The sequence below is a fragment of the Bos javanicus genome, chromosome 15, assembly GCF_032452875.1.
Source record: "Bos javanicus breed banteng chromosome 15, ARS-OSU_banteng_1.0, whole genome shotgun sequence".
Taxonomy (NCBI): domain Eukaryota; kingdom Metazoa; phylum Chordata; class Mammalia; order Artiodactyla; family Bovidae; genus Bos; species Bos javanicus.
In genome coordinates, this window is record NC_083882.1 from 22,834,189 (window position 1) to 22,853,651 (window position 19,463).

Here is a 19,463-nt window from a genome sequence, read left to right on the forward strand (position 1 = left end):
CTGGAGGAGAGCATGGCAACCCACTCCAGTATTCTTGCCTGGAGAATCCCATGGACTGAGGAGCCTGGCGGGCTATGGTCCATGGAGTCACAAAGAGTCTGACATGACTGAAGTGACTTAGCACTTCTTACATTGTATTCTGCTAAATAACTTCCATTCAGTCTCCTTCATCAGACTGAGCATCTTGACAGCAGAGCTGTTTTATCATCTCCAGCACCTGCTGCCCTATAGGTGTTGGGTGCATGTCTGTTACATGAATGAAGACTTGAGCCTGAGGCATTTGGTGGCCAGATGGGGAGTCCCCGGTGGATTGGCATTTAGTAACCCTGCTGTCTCCCAGGTGCCCCAGCTCAATGCCAAACAGAGTGGGCTCCCTGGGGCAGAGGCCAGCGCTGAGGACCAAGTCACTTTCTGTGCAGCCCTGTTTCCACAGGAAGCTTGCTTGCCAGGCAAAGAATAAATCTCAGGTTTTACAACTTGTTTGCTTTACTTTGCAAACAGGCTTCTCATTGTAACAAAACAAAATGATAGAGAAGCCCACAAAAATCCATTTTCTTTTGCAAACATTAAAATACCTAGGAAGGATTATGGAAGATTTGGCTACTCTGAATGCATCTGGCAATGTGTTCTATGTTGCTTTTTCCAAAAAAATTGCCTCTGTAGACAGCAGATAAGGGGGGTGTGTGTGTGTGTGTGTGTGAGCCTGCATGCACACAAACACCGAAGACAGGGCGGACGGAGGTTCAAGTCCAGCTTGACTGTTCACTATCTGAATGATCCACAGCATCTATAAGATGGGGAAGACGAGGCCTGCATTGCATTCTGAAGTCATTTGTGAGGATTGCAACAAAGCCAAAGAGCCAGCACGGTTCCTGACACTCAGAAACTCTCTCCCCAGGGGCAATGGAAGCACAAAGAAAAGCACAGTTCTGGAATGTTTTCTCTCCTTGGGGACCTTGTTCACACACATTGTCCTATTTCTGTGTCATTGACAGTACTTCCCAGGGCACTTATCTTTCCCCAGGCACATCTCTCCCTGACTGGGCTGGAGCCCCCTGGAGGGCAGGCCCAGCTCAAACTCTTCCTTCTATATTGCAGAGGAGGTGCTCAATGGGTCCACAGCCCCATTGGAAAGACCCCTGGGAGAGTGAGCATCTTCTCTGTTCTGCGTCTAGGTCTCAGGATGCTGACTACTGACGCCAGAAGATGACAGCAGAAGCTGCTCCTCAACCTTTCCTCCTGGTCGTAGGTGTGAGGATGGGTAGCACATTGGGTGGACTAGAACAGAGGCTTGGCAGCCCCATCCCCACTTCTAGAGGGCTACACTTTCCCGATAGGGCGATTCCTAGTTTGAAAGGATAAGGCAGTGGATCAAGGCCTAGACCACATCAAGGCACTCAGTTGTTCTTGGTAACACCACGACTCTTCAATTTTAAGATTCCATTGATTAGACGGACTGCAGAAAACAGCTTTTCCGGGAACATTTGAGTGTCGATTACCAATTAAATGTATATATCTCAACCTCAGACACACTTAAAAAAAAATGCACAAATGAGCTCCGAATTGTCTCAATTTTGGCCACAGAGATGAGCTGCTGAGAGAGAAGTTTGCGAGGCATGAAGCAATAACCACCAACACAATTAGATGATAACCTTGAGAATCACCCTGGTGGTTGCCATGATGCTCCCAGGCCTGGGATGGAGAGTGTCAGGGACTCTTGGCTGGATCCGCTGGGCTCTGTGTGTGGTTCAGGCTTTCTGAATCCCAGCCTGTTGGAGACCAGGCACATGCCTCGGTGTCTGTCCCAGCTTCAAGTATGACCAACCTTCAGCTGGCATCTGGCAGCCCAGTCCCTACTGCTGGGCAGCCTCATTATTCTTGGCGTGTCTTTGCTCTCAAAGTTAGGGAGTGTGGGACAGCCTCTTCCAGAGCTTTGCCCTTTCCTTAGTCTATAGGACTGTGCTTGTGCCTTGATTTCCTTTCCCAAGTTCACGATATCTACCAGGATTTTGTCAGGAAAACAGAATCCACACTAGGTATATCAAACAGAGAGGATTTAACACAGGATTTGGAATGTGCAGGTGTTGGAAGTCTGGGGCTGCATAAGGGTGATCATGAAGCACCCCAGAATTTATTTTTTTAATTCAATTTTTCTAAATATTTATTTTTGTCTTTCTACTTGGCTGTGCTGGGTCTTAGTGGCAGGATCTTTCGTTGTGGCATGTGAGATCTAATTCCCTGACCAGTTTTCAAACCTGGGCCCCCTGTGTTGTGAATACGACATCTTAGCCACTGGACCACCAGGGAAGTCCCACCCCAGAGCTTATTACCTGCTGGAAGAAGCTACCACAGCTGGGGCTTGGGAACAAAAGGGAGGAGGAGGTGTGTTACCAGGATCTGGGAGTACAGAAGAGGGGTCACAGCCTCAGGAGCCCCAACTATGGAAGAGGGGCTATTTCAGCTGGAGTTGGGATGATGGAAATAACACAGTGGCATCACCAGGGGAAGGAGAAAAGAGAGAAGGCTGAGAGAGGTGGAGGAAGAACAGTGGGCTCTGCCTTTCTCTTGCCTTCTGTTTCCCCCAGCATCTTTTCACTGAGAAGGCTTCTGAGGAAGTCAGCTGGCAAAGGAGCATAGGCCTTACAGAGCGGTATACAGAGGGTGGCCTTGGGGCTGAGAGACCATAGATAAATAATAAGTACAGTCAGGCAGCTAACAAGTATTTATTGAGTACCTTCTACAAGCCAGACACTGCTGTAGTGCTGGGGAATCAGGAGTGAACAAAACAGAAAGTCCTCGCCCCCTAAGAACCCATATTTTAGTTGGGAGAAATAGACAGCAAACATATCAAGAAAATAACAGTATCACAGATGGTGGTAAGAGTTACAGAGAAAAATAAAACAGGGAACCGGGTAGGGAGTGGTGAGAGTGGGTGGGTGGGCAGGAAATGTTTCACTGAGAAGTGGGGTTTCACTGAAAGAGTGAGGGATTGAGCCCTGACACTATCTGGGGGAAGAAGATTATAGGCAGACACGCAGAGAAGGTGCAAAGCCGCTGGGGCCAGAGCAGAGTGTACAAGGGGAGAGGCGCGGTGGGCCCCCGATATTTGCATCCAGGAGTTCAACCAACTGCGGATTTAGAACCCACAGATACGGAAGGCAGACTGTACTGCCATTTGGCAGGATAGGAGCCTGAAGCATCCTTGGATTTTGGTATCTGCAGGGGATCCTGAAACCATCCCCTGTGGATACTGAGGGACAGTGGTGATAGGAAATGAAGCCCCGGAGATAGCCTGACAAAGGCAGTTTGGGTTCCAAAGAAAAAAGAGACCCCTTGGAACAAGCAGGACATCTAAAAACCTTTACACAAGTTTCTATTAGGCCCTGGCCCCCTCTGGACTGCAGATCTGGGTTATTTGCACTGGTTTCCCCTCTCACCCCTTGTAGGCTGGGAAGAGAGATAAAGAGGTGACTCTCAAGGACACACTCTGCAGGGCCTGGGAGAACACTGTAATGGCTTTATGCTAAATGAGATGGAAAGCCGTGCTCACCTTCTGCCCTGTTGACACCCACTTTCTCCTCCCCCACTCCGTATCGGGAGCTGAGGTCCACTTTGAGTCCTAGTTCAATTATTGGAATTCTCCTTCCTCTGATCTCGACATTCACACATCATCTACTAGACTGTCAGAATGTCAGAAAACAGGACCCTGTCTGTGTTATGTATCACTGTTTGCATAACTGGAGCTTGGCATCCAGTAGGGGCTTAGTAGGAGAAGGCAATGTCACCCTACTCCAATACTTTTGCCTGGAAAATCCCATGGACGGAGGAGCCTGGTAGGCTGCAGTCCATGGGGTCGCTAGGAGTCGGACACAATTGAGCAACTTCCCTTTCACTTTTCACTTTCATGCATTGGAGAAGGAAATGGCAACCCACTCCAGTGTTCTTGCCTGGAGAATCCCAGGGACAGGGGAGCCTGGTGGGCTGCTGTCTATGGAGTCGCACAGGGTCGGACACGACTGAAGTGACTTAGCAGCAGGGGCTTAGTAATCACCTACTGGATGAATGAACACTTAAGCAGATCTTCATAGATCTCATTTGTCACCAGCACTGTGATGGGTCAACTCAGATGACTCAGTCAAAGCCAGTGTCATCTGACAGTGACAAGGCCAATTGTCATCAGTACAATGGTTAGTTGGAGCAGGCTAAATAATAGGGCAGTTGTTTGATTACATTTTAAAACTGGTTACCTGAAACTTGTGTGGTTATAGTCTCAGGATCCATGAAAACTTTGGAGCCAAGGAGTTACATACTACTCAAGTATGTCCACCCCACTGCTTTCTTATAATGATGGAGGTCTTTTTTCCCCTCCCTTTTATTAGTGATGAAGGTTTTGTTGGAGATAATTGTATTTTTAGCAGCACAGTTAATGAACTAGCTAAGCATCAATAGACAGAATCATAAAACCATTAAACACCAAGAGCAATAATGGGAAACTGTGTCTGGTGGTAATGAAATTAAGTGTCTTTATGAGGTCACTTTATTCCTTTTCTCCTAGGCTCTCTTGCCCTCCTGAGTACATGGTGACTGCTGCTCCTAATTGCTGTTTCACTAAAATGCACAATGCCATCCATTTTGTGTTTTAATTCAATGTATTTCTAGGGCCTTCAGGATCATTAAACCCTTCACCAAGAGAGCGCAATGGAAGTGCTGATTATGAAAGCTTCTGGAAATGGCCCAGGAGTGTAGGAGAATGCAGAGCACAGACAAGGTTGAGAAGGGAGAAAAAAGGACCTGCTGGCCTTGGTACTGGATCCAAACTAATGAGAACTGGTGCTCAAGTTTGAGCCCATGGGAGTGTCTGGTACAACCTCTGAAGGTAGGATGGGGCCACTCCTAGAGGGATGCAACGTCCACAGTTATCAGTTCAGCTCAGTTGCTCAGTCATGTCTGACTCTTTGCGACCCCATGAACTGCAGCACGCCAGGCCTCCCTGTCCATCACCAACTCCCGGAGTTCACTCAAACTCACGTCCATCAAGTCAGTGATGCCATCCAGCCATCTCATCCTCTGTCATCCCCTTCTCCTCCTGCCCCCAATCCCTCCCAGCATCAGAGTCTTTTCCAATGAGTCAACTCTTCGCATGAGGTGGCCAAAGTTCTGGAGTTCAGCTTTAGCATCATTCCTTCCAAAGAACATCCAGGACTGATCTCCTTTAGAATGGACTGGTTGGATCTCCTTGCAGTCCAAGGGACTCTCAAGAGTATTCTCCAACACCACAGTTCAAAAGCATCAATTCTTCGGTGCTCAGCTTTCTTCACAGTTCAACTTCACATCCATACATGACCACTGGAAAAACCATAGCCTTGACTAGATGAACCTTTGTTGGCAAAGTAATGTCTCGGCTTTTGAATATGCTATCTAGGTTGGTCATAACTTTCCTTCCAAGGAGTAAGCTTCTTTTAACTTCATGGCTGCAATCAACATCTGCAGTGATTTTGGAGCCCAGAAAAATAAAGTCTGACACTGTGTCCACTGTTTCCCCATCTATTTCCCATGAAGTGATGGGACCAGATGCCATGATCTTCATTTTCTGAATGTTGAGCTTTAAGCCAACTTTTTCACTCTCCTCTTTCACTTTCATCAAGAGGCTCTTTAGTTCCTCTTCACTTTCTGCCATAAGGGTGGTGTCATCTGCATATCTGAGTTTATTGATAATTCTCCCGGAAATCTTGATTCCAGCTTGTGCTTCTTCCAGCCCAGAGTTTCTCATGATGTACTCTGCATGTAAGTTAAATAAACGGGGTGACAATATACAGCCTCGACGTACTCCTTTTCCTATTTGGAACCAGTCTGTTGTTCCATGTCCAGTTCCAACTGTTGCTTCCTGACCTGCATACAAATTTCTCAAGAGGCAGGTCAGGTGGTCTGGTATTCCCATCTCTTTCAGAATTTTCCACAGTTTATTGTGATCCACACAGTCAAAGGCTTTGGCATAGTCAATACAGCAGAAATATATGTTTTTCTGGAACTCTCTTGCTTTTTTGATGATCCAGCGGATGTTGGCAATTTGATCTCTGGTTCCTCTGCCTTTTCTAAAACCAGCTTGAACATCTGGAAGTTTACGGTTCATGTATTGCTGAAGCCTGGCTTGGAGAATTTTGAGCATGACTTTACTAGTGTGTGAGATGAGTGCAATTGTGCAGTAGTTTGAGCATTCTTTGGCATTGCCTTTCTTTGGGATTGGAATGAAAACAGACCTTTTCCAGTCCTGTGGCCACTGCTGAGTTTTCCAAATTTGGTGGCATAATGAGTGCAGCACTTTCACAGCATCATTTTTCAGGATTTGAAATAGCTCCACTGGAATTCCATCACCTCCACTAGCTTTGTTCGTAGTGATGCTTTCTAAGGCCCACTTGACTTCACATTCCAGGATGTCTGGCTCTAGGTGAGTGATCACACCATTGTGATTATCTTGGTCGTGAAGATCTTTTTTGTACAGTTCTGTGTATTCTTGCCACCTCTTCTTAATATCTTCTGCTTCTGTTAGGTCCATACCATTTCTATCCTTTATCGAGCCCATCTTTGCATGAAATGTTCCGTTGGTATCTCTGATTTTCTTGAAGAGATCTCTAATCTTTCCCATTCTGTTGTTTTCCTCTATTTCTTTGCATTGATCGCTGAGGAAGGCTTTCTTATCTCTTGCTATTCTTTGGAACTCTGCATTCAGATGTTTATATCTTTCCTTTTCTCCTTTGCTTTGCACTTCTCTTCTTTTCACAGCTATTTGTAAGGCCTCCCCAGACAGCCATTTTGCTTTTTTTTGCATTTCTTTTCCATGGGGATGGTCTTGATCCCTGTCTCCTGTACAATGTCACGAACCTCAGTCCATAGTTCATCAGGCACTCTATCTATCAGATCTAGGCCCTTAAATCTATTTCTCACTTCCACTGTATAATCATAAGGGATTTGATTTAATCAAACTTGAATGGTCTAGTGGTTTTCCCTACTTTCTTCAATTTCAGTCTGAATTTGGCAATAAGGATCTGAGCCACAGTCAGCTCCCGGTCTTGTTTTTGTTGACTGTATAGAGCTTCTCCATCTTTGGCTGCAAAGAATATAATCAATCTGATTTCGGTGTTGACCATCTGGTGATGTCCATATGTACAGTCTTCTCTTGTGTTGTTGGAAGAGGGTGTTTGCTATGACCAGTGTGTTCTCTTGGCAAAACTCTATTAGCCTTTGCCCTGCTTCATTCCATATTCCAAGGCCAAATTTGCCTGTTATTCCAGGTGTTTTTTGACTTCCTACTTTTGCATTCTAGTCCCCTATAATGAAAAGGACATCTTTTTGGGGTGTTAGTTCTAAAAGGTCTTGTAGGTCTTCATAGAACCGTTCAACTTCAGCTTCTTCAGCATTACTGGTTGGGGCATAGACTTGGATTACTGTGATATTGAATGGTTTGCGTTGGAAACGAACAGAGATCATTCTGTCGTTTTTGAGATTGCATCCAAGTACTGCATTTTGGACTCTTTTGTTGACCATGATAGCTACTCCATTTCTTCTAAGGGATTCCTGCCCACATTAGTAGATATAATGGTCATCTGAGTTAAATTCACCCATTCTAGTCCATTTTAGCTCGCTGATTCCTAGAATGTCGATGTTCACTCTTGCCGTCTCCTGTTTGACCACTTCCAATTTGCCTTGATTCATGGACCTGACATTCCAGGTTCCTATGCAATATTGCTCTTTACAACATCGGACCTTGCTTCTATCACCAGTCACATCCACAACTGGGTATTGTTTATGCTTTGGCTCCATCCCTTCATTCTTTCTGGAGTTATTTCTCCACTGATCTCCTGTAGCATACTGGGCACCTACCGACCTAGGGAGTTCCTCTTTCAGTATCCTATCATTTTGCCTTTTGATATGGTTCATGGGGTTCTCAAGACAAGAATACGGAAGTGGTTTGCCATTCCCTTCTCCAGTGGACCACATTCTGTCAGACCTCTCCACCATGACCCGCCCATCTTGGGTGGCCCCATGGACATGGCTTAGTTTCATTGAGTTAGACAAGGCTGTGGTCTTAGTGTGATTAGATTGACTAGATTTCTGTGAGTATGGTTTCAGTGTGTCTGTCCTCTGATGCCCTCTTGCAACACCTACCGTCTTATTTGGGTTTCTCTTACCTTGGACGTGGGTTATCTCTTCACGGCTGCTCCAGCAAAGCACAGCCGTTGTTTCTTACCTTGGACGAGGGGTATCTCCTCACTGCTGCCCCTCCTGACTTTGAACGTGGAGTAGCTCCTCTCGGCCCTCCTGCACCCTCACAGCCACTGCTCCTTAGATGTCCACAGTATTTGTACCTGAACCATACCTTTTAGTATGGGAATACATTCATATACATAATTTCCGTTGAGAATTGTGACAAGGCCACATGATGAAATTTTATTCTCAGTTTTCTGATGAGAAAACTGAGGCTCAGGGTAATTAAGTGATGTTGACTCCCACTATTCATCAGAAGCCAAAGGTGTATCCTTCCTTTCACTCCAAGACGTTTACTCCAAGATGTTTCATTGGCTATGAGCAAAACCACTTGCCAATGATTTAAAACTTGCCCTACAAAGGTTAATAATTCAAGAAATATTTGTTGTGTATCTAGTACTTATTGAGTATCTGCTATATTCTTGGGCTCCAAAATCACTGCAGATGGTGACTGCAGCAGTGAAGTTAAAAGATGCTTTACTCCTTGGAAAGAAAGCTGTGACAAACCTAGACAGCATGTTAAGAAGCAGAGATACTATTTTGCTGACGAAGGTTTCTATAATCAAAGCTATGGTTTTTCCAGTGGTCATGTATGGATGTGAGAGTTGTACTATAAAGAAAGCTGAGCACTGAAGAATTGATGCTTTTGAACTGTGGTGTTGGAGAAGACTCTTGAGAGTCCCTTGGACTGCAAGGAGATCCAACCAGTCCATCCTAAAGGAAACCAGTCCTGAATATTCATTGGAAGGACTGATGCTGAAGCTGAAAGTCCAATACTTTGGCCATCTGATGTGAAGAACTGACTCATTTGAAAAGTCTATGATGCTGGGAAGGATTGAAGGCGGGAGGAGAAGGGGACGACAGAGGATGAGATGGTTGGATGGCATCACTGACTCTATGGACATGAGTTTGAGTAAACTCTGGGAGTTGGTGATGGACAGGGAGGCCTGGCGTGTTGTGATCTATGGAGTTGCAAAGAGTTGGACATGACTGAGCCACTGAACTGAACTGAACTGAACTGTGGTGTTGGAGAAGACTCTTGAGAGTCCCTTGGACTGCAAGGAGATGAAACCAGTCAGTCCTAAAGGAAATCAACCCTGAATATTCATTGGAAGGACTGATGCTGAAGCTTAAGCTCTAATATTTGGCCACCTGATGCAAAGAGTCGATTCATTAGAAAAGACCCTGATGCTGGGAAAGATTGAGGGCAGGAGGAGAAGAGGGTGACAGAGGATGAGATGGTTGGACAGCATCATCAACTCAATGGACATGAGCTTGAACAAACTCTGGGAGGCAGTGAAGGACAGGGAAGCCTGGCATGCTGCAGTCCATGGGGTCTCAAGGAGTTGGACTTGACTTAGTGACTGAACAACAACAATATGCTGGAAACATGATGATGAGCAAAATAGACAGCTTCCCCATTGTCATAGAACCTGGATGTACCTGGCAGGACAAGCACGGCCAACAGCATGCAGTGAATTCGGGTGATAAAAGAGAGAACGCATTGGTGACTGGAGCCCCTAGTCTAATCAATGAGATAGGAAATCTTCCTGGAGTGAGTGAGGTTTAAGCTGAGGCCTGAAATGTGGAAGTTAAATGGATGAAGGAGGGAGAAGAATACACAAAGGTGGGCTGAGGTGTCCAAGGCAGCGGTGGTTCAGCAACTTTTGTCTATTTAGGAGGTAGCATCAGTTGGTGAGACTAAGGAATGATTTCGTGTGGGGGCTGGAGGGGAAAGTGGAATTAGGAGTGCCTTTCCTGTCTTGGCCGCCTGGTGGGGCGATGACAGTTCCATTTACTGAGACTGTGGGAGGAGCCCAAGGGTAGAGGTGGGCCGGGATAAGATGGTAATTACCGGGTAGGTCCCATTTTTATAAAAACGAGCTAGGTCCAGTGGTATCCCAGGGCTAAGAAGTGAGATAAAGCCCTGATACAGACATGCTGTTAATTTCTCCATGGAGGTCACCCTAAAGCCGCGGTACCCTTTGTTTCCACTCTGCTGAGGAATTGAAAGGCAGAATGAAGCCTCAGAATGACCACCACCAGCCAGAAGGATTAGGCTAAACATGATGAAATTTAAGAGGGACAAATGTAAATGACACACCTCAGGTTTACAAAATCAGTTTCATGTCAAGGATGAAATCCCTGATCTGACAGCAGCTCATATCCACAGAACCTAAGAGAGTCAGCTGGCTGTGAATCTCACACAAACCAACAGCGTCATTTGGCTGCCCCTTCTCCCACCTCTAAAGCCTCCTTGACTTTAGCATCACTGAGGATCCCAGAAAGGTGGTTATCTGAGAGGAACAGAGACAGACCTGTGAGAGAGATGCAGCAGCCAAGAAGGAGAGATGTCAGTTCAGAGACATGTCTGTTGGTGCCCAGGATTCTAGGGGTCGCTTGGAGTGTGGTCGATATGCGTCTCCAATAAAATACCTGGAAAAATCAGGGACAAGGGCATAATTCTCAGTGGACCAGGGGCCTCAGAGAGAGGGATTTGTTTGGGTTGGGAGTATAGGAAAGTGTGGACCAAGGAGTGTTAAAAGGAGGAGGAGCCTGCCACATCTGCTCAGTGTATTGTTTGTTTCCATCCTGCGTTTGAGGTTAATTAGGTGCCTAGCTGCTCTTATGTGCCCTGCTGTGGGAAATACTGTAAAACACCAACTATAGAAAAACCAGTAGTTCAGACTGTTCTAGTTCAGGCAGCAGGAGCTATTCAGAGGACAGTGAGGTCTGGGAGGACAGAGATCAAAGAGGTCATGGGATAACTGGAGGCCAGGGAAGAAGTCACTGGCAAGGCCGAGTTGGGGAAAATGAGAAACTCAGCTGACTGCAGTCTTGGGTAATAAGGCAGGAAAGGTAAGCAAAAGGCCAGAGCTTGACCCGTTCGGTGGACCCGTTCGATGGGCCAGACAAGGCATGGAGATGTAATGGAGGTCGTGTGGGATGCAGAGTTGACAGAAGTCTCCTGCCTGGTGAAGCTGAATTGAAGGATGACCCTGAATTTGTGAGTTTCACCCTGATCAGTTTCTCCCTTCATAGCGCCTGCCCCACATGGCTGATTACCCTTGTGGTGTGCTGAGGGTCTGTAACAGACAGGAGTGCCCAGACAGCAGGAGGTAGGAAACTCTAAGGCAGATCTCTAGAGGAGAAAGCCTGGTGCCTTCTGATGGGAAATCAAACTAAATCAGAGCAAGTGTGATAGCAATTTCTAAATTCCAGTGGAAGATATTTCCCTTCCTTGTTTTCTTCCTTCCTCCCTCTGTCATTTCCCACGTCCCTCCAACATTTATTGAGCAGTACTCCCAGCTCTCTGTGAAGGGGTGGGGACCCAAATGAGCAGAACACAGGTCCTGCTCCTTGTAGTTCATAGTGGAGAGGGGAAGTGGGACATCTGAATAAGTACTATTATTTCTTTGATTTTAAAATGCACTCTCAACATAATAACAGCTTTTCAGAAGCCAAAAAGAAAAACAAAAATCAGAAACACAACCACACTAAATGTACACATTATTGCAAAATGTCCCACTTTTAGAAACATTCAAATGTGAAAAAATATAGTGTGTTTCAGAATTGAAACATATGAGCAGCATAATCATTATTATCATAATAGGAGTGGGTGCCCTGACCCATCAGAATATAACAATGTGGGGAAGAATGTGTCTTAGAAGCAGGAGTTACAGCAGTGCGATCATTGTCACAACAGGGGTTGGGAATAAGGCGCCACTGGAACCCACTGGAGGAAGTTCTTTAAGCCTCCTGGGGACAGCAGATTAGGCTTCCAGCAGGGGCTGGTGTTGTAAGGCAATCTTGCAGGCAAACAGTGGTGGAAGAGGTGGATAAGAGGCCAGGGGAGGGGGCTGCAGGCAGAGTGAGCGGTTTTTGCAGAGAGCGCGGTGCAACCTGGGAGCCGCTGCATCTTATCACGGAGATTGTCATTATCAGTGAGGAACAGAGGGGCCTTCAGTCTGGAGGAGTCTGACATGTCTCATCACAAGGACAACAGGGAAGGAGATGTGGGCAGTGTGTGACAGAGCCAGGCCTCTGTGCTAAACTTAACCTGTCTCTTGAAAGCTTTTTCTGCTTCTGTTTACATAAGGCAGAAGCTGATTGCCTCGTGCAGAAGTGATGTGTTCTTCAAAAGAAAGAAAATACAGCAGATTTCAGTCAGTAGGCTTGGAATTTTTCCTTAAGTCTGCTTGGCTGTTTCCTTAAATCTTTTCTCCAGAGCAAGGATGCCCTATAGAAATGACTGACTGTGTTGCCTCCATGGGCACATGGACCTCGTATAGGTTCTTCTCTGTCTGTCTGTCTGTCTCCTACTCTCTCTTCTTCCCAGTTGTTGTCAATAAGCTGCTCAGGCAGGCAGCCAGGAACCTAGATTTTGTTTAAGTGTATGTGTGTGAGGCTGTTTCTGAATTGCATCCACACAGATTGTCCTGTGGGTATCAGCAGGATGAGGATGCCATTACCAAGAAATTAATCTCTGTTGGTCCCAGTTTTCAAAGAAAGCCCAATAAATAGCCTGGATGTTCTTCCCAGGAAAGCCCGGTAAAAAAGATGAAAAGTGAAGTGAAGTGTTAATCTCTCAGTCATGTCTGACTCTTTGTGACCCCATGGACTGTAGCTGGCCAGGTTCCTCTGTCCATGGGATTGTCTAGGCAAGAATACTGGAGTGGGTAGCTATTCCCTTCTCCAGGGAATCTTCCTGACCCAGGGATGGAACTAGGGTCTCCTGCATTGCAGGCAGATTCTTTATTGTCTGAGCCACCAGGGAAGCCCTCCCCTCGCCCCCTCTGCAAAAAAAGACAGATGGTTCTGTATTAATTAGGACATTCTCCTGGGCTGTGTGTTTTCATGCTCTTGGGGGAATGGATATTCTCTTGGGGCAGAGAAGCACTCATCTGGTCCTTTCCACATTCACTCCATAGCCCAATCCCCCTTGGGCCTGAACGGAAGAAGCCCTTGTCTGCTCCTCCTTCATACTTTTTTCTCAGCCCTGAGAGAGCCTTGAGCTGTCTGAGCAGAGAGCCAGGGTACGCTGCAAATGGCTCCTGGGGAAATCATCAGCTTGGCTCCTGAAGGTTCTGCCACTGGAGCCTACTTGGAGCATGTTTCCTTATCTGTTAAATCAGATTGTTTATTATGTAATTTCTGAGGCTCTGTTTCAGTTCTGTGACAGCAAGTCAAACAAAAATAAAGGTCCTTGTTGCTGAATGTTATGAAAAGCTAAAAGCCTTACATATATTATCTCACTGAATCCTCATGGCAACTCCATGTAGTTTAGACTCTTGCTATCCCATTTTACAAATGGGGAATGGAAGCTTAGAGACGTCGTGTACGCAGCTCAGGGAAGCGCACCAGTCAGCGGCAGAACTGTAATGAAGGCTGGTCTCTGATTCTTTAGCCGATACTCTTGATGAGTTGTCTCAGCCCATTTTTGCTGCTGCACAAAATCCCACAGACAGGATGACTTAAACCACCAACATTTGTTTCTCAGTTTGGAGGCTGAGAAATCAAAGATCAAGGTGCCAGAAGGATTGATGTCTGGTGAGGTCTGTCTCCCTGCTTTACAGATGGCTGCCTTCTTGCTATGTCTTTGTACAGCAGAGAGGGAGGGAGGGAGGGAGAGAGGGGGAAAAAGAGAAAGAGTGAGTGAGTTCTAGTCTCTTCCTCTTCTTATTAGGGCACTAATCTCATCATAAGGACCCTACTCTCATAAAAAAGAAAAGAAGTGTTAGTCACTCAATCCTGTCCGACTTTTTGTGATTCCATGGACTGTAGCCCGCCAGGCTCCGCTGTCCTTGGAATTCTCCAGGCAAGAATACTGGAGTGCGTTGCCATTCCCTTACTCCAGGGGATCTTCCCCACCCAGGGATCGAATCCAGGTCTCTGGCTTGGCGAGCAGATTTTTTTACCATCTGAGCCACCAGGGAAGCCCCACTCTCATGAACTCATTTAAACCTAATCACCACTCAAAGGCCCCGCCTGCTAATAACATCACATTTGGGGGCTTAGGGCTTACACACAAAGCTGCCGTGCCTGTGATCAGGACTCTGGAGGTTGATGAATGGGAGGGGAAGTGTGGGAGGGCCCGTGTGACTGAAGCTGAGCGGGCAGAGGTGAGGGAGCCAGGCGGGAGGTATGGAGAGTTCTATTGGACTTCATAGGTAGTTTAAATAGTTTGCACTGTATTCTAAGTGCAACAGAAAATCACTGTAAGGTTTTAAACAAGAAAGTAATGTGAACTGAGGAGCATGAAAACAAAATCACTCGCTGCTGTATGGAAGAGGCCCCAGTAGGAACAGGAAACCCAGTTGATGGGCTATGCCCACCAGTCCTTTTTTTTTTTTTAATTTCTGTACCACTTGCAATAATTTATTAATATTCCATTTCTTTAATCAAATAGCTGACTAATTTGAAATTATTTGGAAAGCATGGTGAAATTTTATTCACATCACTATATTATGTGCAGAGTATGCTTTTTTATATGATACCTATAAATTAAATATGTAAACTTTGTCTTTCATAAGTATATTTTTGTTCCCTAATGGTGCTCCCCAATCTTGTAGATTGTACAAGAGGTAGCAGTCGCTGGGCTAGAGTTGGCAGTGGACATGGAAAGAATAGGAAACTTTAGGGGGGCTTTTTAGGAGGTAAAATCAGCAAGACAAGGGGAGAGGATGGCTAGAGTTAGGGCTGCAGGTAAGACAATGTACAGAGATAGGGATGGGCAGGCTCATTTTGGACCCTGGTGAGGCAACTTGTTTTTAAGGGGTAATGCTCATTCCTAAAGCTTCCCAAAGTGTCTAGCTGGGTCAGTTAGGATGACTTCACCTGCAAGTTAGACAAATCCCCCAACTCAAAGGTCGTGGACAATTAGGAACCATGTCACATAGCAGAAAGTATAGCGGTGGTGTGTCTCCCGGACGGTGGGATCAGGCCTGCAATGCCAGCAAGGGGCCAATTTCTCTTCTCTTTCCTCTGCTGAGGAAGGCTCCCAAGCTGCCTTCCCTTGTGGAGGCAGATCACCTTGGCATTTCTAGACAGCAGACACCCAGTCACAGCCACATCCTTGTCAGGCCCAACTGGCCAGACTGAGTCATGTTTCCACCCAGTAAATCAATCTTTGCTCAGACAATGGGTTTTCTCTGACCCCTTAGACAGTTCAGGGTTTTGCTCAGAGCTGAGAAGTGGGGTGAGGATTGGAAAAGTGGACTAATCTGGGGTTCTGTTCAGGGGAAGAGATATTCGGGCTTATTGGGTTTGTCATGAGGTCGTGGACAAATGAGACCCAGCTTTTGCATTTCTTAGACTAACAAATACATCATTAGGCGAGTGGATGTGGGAACTGGCTTTCCAGGTGGCACAGTGGTAAAGAATCCACCTGCTAATGCAGGAGCCACAGGAGATGCTTGTGTTGAGAAGATCTGGTGAAGGAGGAAATGGCAACCCACTCCAGTATTCTGGCTTGGAAATTCCATGGACGGAGGAACCTGGTGGGCTACAGACCCCGGGGTCATAAAAAGTCGGATATGACTGAGCGACTGAGCACAGGTAGTACATTGAGCACATGTGGGAACTGGTAATAGGATCGTCCACTTTTAATTTTTACCTTGTACAGACATTTAAACAATTACCACCTGCTGTCTTTATCATTTCATCAAAAGAACATTCTAAATCAAAGAAAAAAATTTTACATTTAATAAACTTAGCATTATCAAAATTTGCTCTTTTTTCAGATTTCTTATCTGAAACTTGGAAACCACTCTCTTGGACCACTATGGTCCATAGAAAACAGAAGTTCTTAACTGGATCGATGGGCCCACAGGGTCTGTGGAATTGAAGTCAGAGGGCCTTCTTGGGTAGACAGAAATTACAGTTTCATTTTTACTATTCTTTATCTGAAATGTAGCATTTCTTTCAATGACAAGTGTGGCAACAGACTGGCAGTATTAGCATGACCTGTGATTTTTGTTATTAATAGAAATCACAAATATTTTCATATGATATCACAATTGTGGTAGACATCTGGCAATGTCATTCATGTCGATCACTGTATTAAAATTATAGGAGCTATTAGTCACTGTTGGAAGCCTGGGATCCTTCTTGACAAATTCTCCTCCAGTGTGACCACTGTTGTCTGGCAACACTGTGTATGGGGCGGGCGGCCTCTGGGCCGTGAATTCACATTCTCATGGGGGTGACCCAAGGCGGTCCAATAGTCCTTAACTATATTGTTTGTGGATCAGTGCACAGGAGTTGAATCGTTTTCATGGTTTGCTGAAGTTTTTGCAAATCTGAGTCCCTTTAACATGAGTTTTTTCCTCTTGTTTGGGAATGCAACTTTTGGTGACATAGACGAGTTCAAACATGTCTGGTGGCGGCACCGACTGTCCAAGTGTGATACTTAAAGCAGCTTCTGATTGCTAACAGATTGCAAGTGACGCAGGTCATGGCAGTGTAGTAAGCTCTCCGAGTAGCGTAGTCCTTTCTTTTTCTTTTTTGTTCTCCATTTGCACATTCTCTCTGTGTTGTGAAGTAAAGTCCTATCTGCATAGTATATATATGCATGTTGTCCTTGTATCATTATTTTGTGAAAATGTCACACATTAAAAATACATTTGTGGGAAACATTGACAATATGAGAAATGAGAACCATTATTTCACATGAAGCAGTAGCTAAATTCCAGGGAGATCAGGACTCCTGAGCAGCTGGTGTCAGCCCTGGTCTACACAAAGGTGAAAAGATGTTACTAGTACAAACACTGACTAATCATAAAACCTGCCTTCCTTCCTTGTCATAAAATGTAATGAATGTTTTATACTTTACTTAATTAACATACAAATAATTCACTTCTAGGTAGATTTCTCAAACAAATCACTTAGGAACCACAAAGAAAACATTATATTTCAAAAAATGTCACTGGAACAAAAATATTTTAACTTTATTATTTTTTTATGGACTCAATTTATCTCGAGCTGGCAAAGAAATGAAGGTCTATGAAAACTATGTACCTGGTTTCATTTGCATTAATTAAGCAAAAGGACACAAGATCACAATGATTTCTTTACTTTTGTGGAGAAATTATTGCAAAAGGAATTTTGAAGTCAGGAAGACTGAAAGAATATATCGTGTCTGCCCATCTAAAACATGCATCTAAATAAAATGAAGGTATTTTTGTGTGTATGTGAATGAAGAACCTCAATTTCAAAAAGGTAGGATACTTCAAGGGCTTCCGTGGTGGCTCAGACAGTAAAGAATCCACCTTCCATGTGGGAGACCTGGGTTCAATCCCTGGGTTGGGAAGATCCCCTGGAGGAGGGCATGGCAACCCACTCTAGTGTTCTTGCCTGGGACATGCCATGGACAGAGGAACCTGGTGGGCTACAGTCCATGAGGTTGTAAAGAGTCCGATATGATTGAGCGACTAAGCACAGCACAGGATAGATACTTCAAAATGTGGATTTGCCATTTCCTGGAAACCTTTTCCAGAAGAGTTCTTGAAGTTGCTTACCAAGTGCTAAACAAAAGCCTCACATGACTGGGGAAACCTGAAATCACAAAAGCTGGGAACGCAGAATGGACTGGAAGTGGCTCTTCAGGTCAAGGGAGGTGTTTCCATGGAGAACTGGTGGAGTATTTTGAAGTGGGTGACGGAGGAATTGGCAGCTTTGTCATTCTCCTCCACGAATCACTGGAGGGAACTATTAGCATCTTACAATACAGCTACCTGCTTCTTTTGTTCACGATGACCCACATCGAAAAAGAATTCTTGTTCTGTGGGTGACTTCGAAATTACAAAACCACTGACATTTTGGAGATGGTGTGTGTAGCTTCTTTTTTTTTTTTTCAAACAAACTCAACTGGACAGAAAATCTATTGATCTTTGCACGGGACCTCCTGTGATGATTAGTTGTGCATCTACTTTAGTGGAAAAGGGAGCACCTTATGTTGTTATCGCTTGCTGCATTTAATAGACATATTCTGGTTTTTCCCAAAATCCTGAGGGAAGTTTTGTTGACAGCCATAAAAAGCCATCAACTTTATCAAAAGTCAGTCTCTGAATCAGTATTTTTACAGGTTTTATCAAGAAACCATAGCAGAAAATAATGAGCTTCTCTATCACAGAGAAGCCCATTGAATTCAAGAGGAAAGTTTTACTTATTCTAAAAGAAAAAGAAAATCCATTCTGGGAACACTTTGAAAGAATTTTGTCTGTGCGTTGGTTGGCTTACCTGGCAGATGTTTTTAACCATATGAATGAAATGACTCTTTCAATTCAAGGCCTTGATATCATTATTATGAATGCTTCTGAAAACATTACGAGCTTTCTTGGCTGATATGAGGCTAACGTCTTTCAAACTTTCAAATGTTGGGGGAAGTGCTTTAACCTCAGTGGAGTTGAGTTACAATATGCTGTCAATTTATTTGAAAAGAGTAATCTATAAACACCTGGAAACACTTTAGAACTCTTGCAAAAGTTATTTCTGTCTTGATGGTAGCAAAATTGAACCCTAGAGTCACATTCTTTTTCTTTCTGATATAAACTGAATCAACAATGTTGAGCTAGCCAAAGATGAATTCATTGATCTTAGGACCAAAATCACCGCTATAACTAAAGTTTCACTGAAAAGCCTTAAAGAGTTATCCTGATCTCTGGGAGACAATTATCTCTACTCTGTGAAGTTCCTGACAAGCTTTAATTTCATTTTCAACACTGTATCTTTGAGGATTGGATTTTCAACTTTGTAACCATAAAAAAATCAGTTGGAGTTCGACAGGATGTGTGTTTATTTTGCCAAAGACCAGTCTACCATCTTATGTTTTTATTCTAGGTAAGCAAAAAGTGTTCATATGGGTATGTCTTTAAAAATTAAAATTTGAACTTCCTTGGTGGCTCAGTGGTAAAGAATCCACCTGCTAATGCAGGAGACACAGGTTCAATCCCCGATCCTGGGAGATCCCATATACCTCAGAGCAACTAAGCCCATGTGACCAACTATTGAGCCTGTGTCCTAGAGCCCGGGATCCGAAACCACAGAGCCCGTGTGCCACAACAGCTGAAGCCTGTGCACCCTAGAGCCCGTGCTCCACAACCAGAGAAGCCAGTGCAGTGAGAAGCCTGTGCACCAGCCCCTACTCTCCACAACTAGAGAAAAGCCTGCAGCAACCAAGACCCAGCACCGCCCAAAATAAA

General features: G+C 44.9%; 1 protein-coding gene across 18 annotated transcripts in view; it reads left to right on the top strand.

Moving 5' to 3' along the window:
• The window catches only part of PTS (6-pyruvoyltetrahydropterin synthase), a 255,496-nt gene that overhangs the window by 204,361 nt on the left and 31,672 nt on the right, over positions 1-19,463 (top strand). For 2 of the 18 annotated variants that reach the window (XR_009741095.1, XR_009741119.1), the window contains one exon: positions 4,660-4,876. The exons of the other annotated variants lie outside the window; for them this stretch is intronic. The gene's annotated coding sequence lies outside the window, so the exon portion shown is untranslated. The remainder of the gene's footprint in view (positions 1-4,659; positions 4,877-19,463) is intronic. 18 annotated transcript variants of the gene reach the window in all.